Raw genomic sequence first — 6470 nt, 5'->3', positions numbered from 1 at the left:
TCTTTCAGGGTATTTTCTGTCTCAAAAGATGAGTCCAGAGATTACAGCATCCCGGCGGGTTCCCTGCTGTTTATTGTGTGGGCCGAGCTAAACAAAGCGGTAAACAAAGCGCGATGGAGGCAGAGAGGTTTTTGGTTTTTTTTACAACCCCGTCTTACACACAGAACCAGAGATGCAAATGAAATTTCACACGGTCCCACTGTCGAGGAAATTGAATTACCCTGCTTGTTGCTGCTCTGGAGGAATGCATTACTAATGCTTTGAGGTGAGGAGCTGAATGGAGAGGGAGGGGAGGACACACACACACACACACACACACACACACACACACACACACAGACACTTCCTGAGTCTGGCCCGGCTCTCTGCCAGGAGGTCAGACCACGGCTCTCCTCCTCCTCACTGCCAGGCAGCTGCATGACGGCCAGGAGAGACACGAGGGAGTTCGGCCTGCACCAGACTCCCATTATAAAATGCGCCCGTTTAATGAGGCCGGAAACATCACAGCCTCTTTTTTTTTAACTGAGGCCTCGCTGTGCTCTGACCTTTTTTGCTCTCGGTACCCCCCCAAACAAACGATGAGTCAGACTGAGCTGATATAAATCACGTCTGCAGTAGGTTTACTGACTGGCCTTTTCCACAAACAGCGTGCCCTAAATATTTAGATGATGCTCCTGACGTTCTGACTGCCGCGTTATTCCACTCATTTCGTTATACCAACAGTCCCACAGTGGACAGTCACAGCCCAGCCACTGGGATAAACGCTTATGGTCTGCTCAAAAATAACACTTGATTGGGGTTTAGGAAAAGATCATCACTGGTTCTGGGAAAGAAGGGTCGTCACGTCACTGAATGTTGCTTGTGGTGCCAGACTGTGGTGACAGCTGTATAGAAGTCTATGAGAGAAACACTGTAGAATTCAACATATCTACACCGTGTGACTTCTAATCATGAAACGCTTCCAGAAAACGAAAGAACGAACTTTAAAGAGTTGATTTTGACAGCTGATTTTGACGAGATGAGCCTGTAATTACACTGCGAACAGGATTACGAACAACAAAACTATCTGTGGTTATTCTACGCTCTGAAGTGTGCTCTTCTATTTTCTGGAGGAATTTCTTCATCAGAAGTCATACAAAAGTAGATATGTTGGGTTTTAGCGTGTTTCTCCCATAGACTTCAATACAGCCGTCACCACACTCTGGCACCACGAGCAAGATTCAGTGACGCAATGACCCTCATTTTCTTGTAAAACATGATATAAGAATGCAGTGTAAAGTATGTTATAGTTCTTTCATCTCTCATCTGGTCACCACAGGTCAGGTGAGGCAGGTGGACGTGAGCACCTTCATGTCTCACTTCTGGAGGGAACGCTGCTGCTTTGTGTGCAGCCATGAGGAGGGAGTGAGGGAGTGAGGGAGGGAGTGAGGGAGGGAGTGAGGGAGGGAGGGAGGGAGTGGAGGAGACAGGGTGCCTGGCTTGTCTCCTTTGTTGGCCCGGGGGGCTCACAGGGAGGCAGCTGTGTCCCGGGAGTCACTGCTCATGTTATTTACACCTCACCTCCTCCTTTGTGCCCGTCGCCCGGACCAGTCAGAGGGAGCACGTAGGACCTGGTGGAGGATTTATGGAGCTGTCCGGTTATCCTCCTGCTCGCTGCGACGCTGCAAGAACTTTCTGTTGTTTTAAAGTACATATGAATGTCTGCGTTAAAACCTCCATGTTTCCATTTTTTGTCCCATAATGTCACTTTGCTATAATAGCAGTGATGAGTGATGGCTGCCTGAGGTTCTCCAGCAGCATTTGCATCCTGATTTGCATTTCTGTCAAGCATCATGACTCACTCATCCTACCTTGATGCAAATTACCTTCATTTAATACATTTGTATGTTGCTGTTTAAACTATAAACACTTCAGTCAGTTTGACACTTTGACCTTATACCAACAAAAAAGTTCAAATAAAGGTTCATTTGTGTAACTTAGTGAGTACAAAACCACCATGTGTTTCAATCATTTGAAGCATAGAAATGTTTGATAAATGGTTTAAAATGTGTTTTAATGTCATTGTCAGCAGAGCAGATATGGGGTCTTTTAAAGTGTTTTTGGAGGGTGTTAACAGCAAGTTTAAAGGATCAGTTCACCCAAAAATGAAAAATCAGTCATTGTCCACAAAGCATTTTTGGAGCTTCTGGGCAAAACAGCTTGGTGGCGTTCTCGTGCATGCTCACGCTTTTAGTTTAGCAGCTTCAGTGAAGCTTTCAGCTTTGAAAAGGGAGTTAATAATGTGTTTTTTCAAATCACTTTAGGATCTCGGGCCTTCCGAAATACTGCTGGGCGAGCTGTTGGCAGCCATTTTTGTTATTTTCCGCTGTTGTTTAGGAGAACGCTGCATAATTTCTTGCTGTGAAGCTCCCGAAATGTTTATGTAGATTAAGAAACGTCACTTTGATGTCGTTGTATATAACACAGAAATATCTTCATAAAAAGTGAAAATGATTTGTAGTTTAGTCATCATACAACAGTATGTGGTTGATCTCATGATGATCAACTGACTTTTAATATGGAAATCATGTATTTCCTGCAACACAACTGAGGAAAAAAAAAAAAGGCTCCTGGTCAGTTTTCGCCACTCAGGCTCCACATTCCTCAGCTCCTCCACTCAAGTGCTCCTTACTATGAAGTTCAAGTCGCTCTCCAGCGGGGATATGTGATACCTGGATTATCATCAACAGCCACTTGGTCTGCCTGTAGAGCACATGTTGAGCAGGATTAGCGTCTGGGCCAGTTGCTGTGAGATCTCTCTGTGGGCCGGTGGGACTTGTCCCGCCGCTGCTAATCCTGCAGACAATGTGGGCTGTTAATTGGAGACTGACTGATATAGCGGAGGCCGGTCATGAAGACAATGTGTGAGTGGCCAGCGTCTCTGTAATCCTCTGCACTCTGAGGAATGTCCCTCTCCGTGGCGGCCGTCCAGACTTCACCAGAATACTCCGGCTCCTCACCTCCCACTCGGGGGGAGGAGGGGGTTTCACTTCACTGACAGCCAGAGCCACCGATTTGTTTTCTCCTGAGCCGGACGAACACAAAGAGAGCGACTTTACAGAGCTGTGAAACTTCACATATTCCACTCAGAGCGCTGATGGGAGGTGCAAGAAAGCACACCCACGTGTTTGTGTTTTAATCAGCAGGGTTCAAACTGTTAACAGACTTTATTAGAAGCACCGGTGTTTCCTGTCACCTTCAGACCGGCTCACATGATGTCACTGTCAAGAGCTGTGAGGCCTCAAATAACCAGAGTTTGAACATGTTCTTATACTTTATTACATATAAGTGATGCACTGAGCATATTCTTTGTGATCGATGTGTGTGTCTTTGATAGTTCTTTTGAGTATTTTGTTAGTTTTGAGTCATTTTTCATTTCTCTTTATTTTGTGTCACTTTGTTGCATTCATTGCAGATTATTTTGCGTCTCCTCACAGCCGCTTTGTGTCTCTCTGTGGTGGTTTTGTGCCAGCTTTAGTCATTGTGCATCTTATTTGTGTCTCCTTCAGTCTTTTTGTGTTGCTATAATCTTGTATCGTTTAGTTGTCGTTCCGTATCTTATTTTGCATATTGTTATTGACACGAGTCTCCCTGTATTCATTTTGTGTCTTTTAACAATTGATTTGTGTTACTTTGTTGTCATTTTGCACTTGATTTGGTGTCCATGTAGTTGTTCTGTGTATCTTTGTAGTCATGTTGTATTTCTTTGTACTTGTTTAATGTTACTTTGTTTTCAGTTGGCATCTCCTTGTCGTCACTTTGTGCCCCGTGATCATTTTGTGTTTCTTTTAGTAATTCATCTACCGTTATATTTTTTTATTAATCTTTAGTTATTTTGCATCAAATCTTGTGTCTTATTCTAAATTCCTTACTCGATTTGTGTCTGTTGGCAGTTGTTTTGTTTCTCTTTGTTATTGTCTCGTGTCACTTTGTGTCTTGTTTTTGCGTTTGCGTTTTTGTCTTTGTTGCAGTTCTCTGTAGTCATTTTGTGTCTTTATGAAGTTGTTTTGTGTCTGTTTATAGCTGTGTTGCATCTCTTTGTAGTTGGTTTGTAGCTGTTTTGTGTCTCTTTGTAGTCGGTTTGCATCTCTTTGTAGTCACTTTGTGGCTGTTATGTGTCCCATTGATTTGTGTCTCTTTTTGCTGTCGTTTTAAGTCTATTAGTAGTCATACTGTTGTTTTGCGCAGTTGTACTGCATTTCTCTGTGTCTCTTGTGTCTTTTTGAAGTTGTTTTGTGTCCCTTTGTAGTTGGTGTGTAGCTGTTTCATGTCTCCTTGTGGTCGTTTGATTCACTTTCCAACAACAAAGGTCAGCAGAAACATACAGAGGCTCTGTTCCTCTGGGGCTATAAATGAAACGCCTGTCCAGTAATCCATCCATGACACAAATAAGACAACTACCAGGGGGTCACCCATCTTTCCCATCCAGAACTGGGCGAGCTTTACTCACAGCAATGACAAAACTTTCAGCTCAGGCTGTCAGGTCATCATGGCGGTTTGGTTTCTTCCTCAGGGTGAAAATCTGTAGGCGGCTGCATTTCTTGTAAAGTATGACTCAAACTGAGACTGACACAAATCAAGTGGGACATTTCTTAGTTTTGTAAACAGAACGTGATAGACATTTTGGATACGAGATCTTTTATCACTGGAAGATAATCAGCGACAGCCTCCAGTCATATTTCGCCATAGTTCACAACTGACAGTTAGATGGTCGACACGTGGTGGAAGTCTGCAGTTGGAGGTTTGTGTTCTTGTAATTTCTCACTTGTTGCCACAGCATACATATGCAAAACAGCATCACTGACATAATTTCACTGTACGAGCGGAGCGACTGGTGTTACACCTGAGTCGATCATGATAGGCCTTCTGACTTCCTATTTAAAGACATCTGCCACAGATTTTAACATCTGTTTTTGTGAACACACTGTTCAAACTGATCATTGCGCAACAAACAGCAACATCCCCGGACCCCCCTCACAAACTGTGTGATTTTAAGAGTTGTTGTGTGAGGAGGAACTTAACAGAGCTTGTGAAACGGCTACAGCATATTCTAAATCATTCGCACCATCCTGTAAATTCTGCATTAATCTAAATACATTTAGTTGTTTATTTCCTTTCAAACACTGTGTTTGTTGTGACATCTATGTAGCAGCCAGTCCACCTTTGTGTCTAAAGTGTGTCTTTACCTGCCAACATTTACACAAAATGTATGAAAGAAGACAACATTTTATTGACAGGAGAGGTCCAATTTCACAAATACAGTAAACATCAGGCATCCATGTGAGAAAGTGTCCAGACTCCCTTTAAAAAATGCTCAATTTTAAGAGTTGTTGCATTAGGAAGAACTTTATAAACTTTATTAAATGCAGTTTACAAAAAACGTGTCACTATTTTGGCCGTCTTGTTGATTTGGCAAATGCTATGCACGAAGAAATTCCTTTCTTTGTGTTAAAAACATCAGGTCCGTTTGTCCCGGTGACGTGATGTGTGATGATACGTCCACTTGTGAGCGGGTCACTCAGGATGGATGTCAGTAAGAGGTCCGAGTTCCCTCCCAGTGTCTCGAGCGGTCCCTCCTCTCTGTCTTCTGTCCAAACTGTCTCTGAAAAATTCTTGGCCTCAGCCTCGGGGGTGTGAATTGAAATTCTAACAGCGTACACGTCAGAGCTCAGTCTGACTGTATTTATTGTTCTGCAGCTGCTGTATGGGAACAGACATAATTGCAACAGCAAACATTAAGGAATGATAAACAAGGGAAAAAAAATCTGCCATTCATTCGACGTTGCCTCACAGATGTGACGGACTGCTATGTTTAAGGGATCACCGATGCGCGAGGATTACAAATAAGCTGGAGGAAATGCCTATAGGCAAATTTAAATCTCATACGCCTCCTTTATTTCCTCTCATCTCAATGCTCCGTTACCTGTGAATGATCTGATAGTGTCTCTTTGGTTATGACTTTAAAAAACGTTACGTACAAGAGACACTTCTGAGCGTTTAAGCTTTAGAAGAGGCAGATTACACCAACACACTAATGATTTATTTGAGTAAAAACCTTCCCCTGTTGCAGGAGAAGATCAAACTGCCGCTGATCCGATTACTGTTTGCACTTTCACAGCTTGCCAATTTAATAATACAAGAGTTTTATGCTTAAGCCACATGCCCTCTTTTCCCATGGGTGCAGTGCCAGAGGAGGGATCTGTCTCTTCCTCTTGTTAGCAGTCTGGCCGAGGCTGAAGAAAAAACGGTCAAAGCTTCAAATCAAACTGCTCCGCTCGCGCTATTTCATACCACGTATGATTTGAAACTACTGTGCAGATTAATTGGAAACATTTTTTTCGAGTGAACCGGGAGAAGAAAGAGGGCGCGGATGACTGATGTGTGTTCGAACATGAGATTTAGACACATAAAAGACTCGCCGTTTTTCCCAC

Source organism: Acanthopagrus latus, chromosome 23 (assembly GCF_904848185.1).
Source record: "Acanthopagrus latus isolate v.2019 chromosome 23, fAcaLat1.1, whole genome shotgun sequence".
Taxonomy (NCBI): domain Eukaryota; kingdom Metazoa; phylum Chordata; class Actinopteri; order Spariformes; family Sparidae; genus Acanthopagrus; species Acanthopagrus latus.
The sequence above is the reverse complement of the archived record's forward strand: the minus strand, read 5'-3'. Positions refer to the sequence as shown.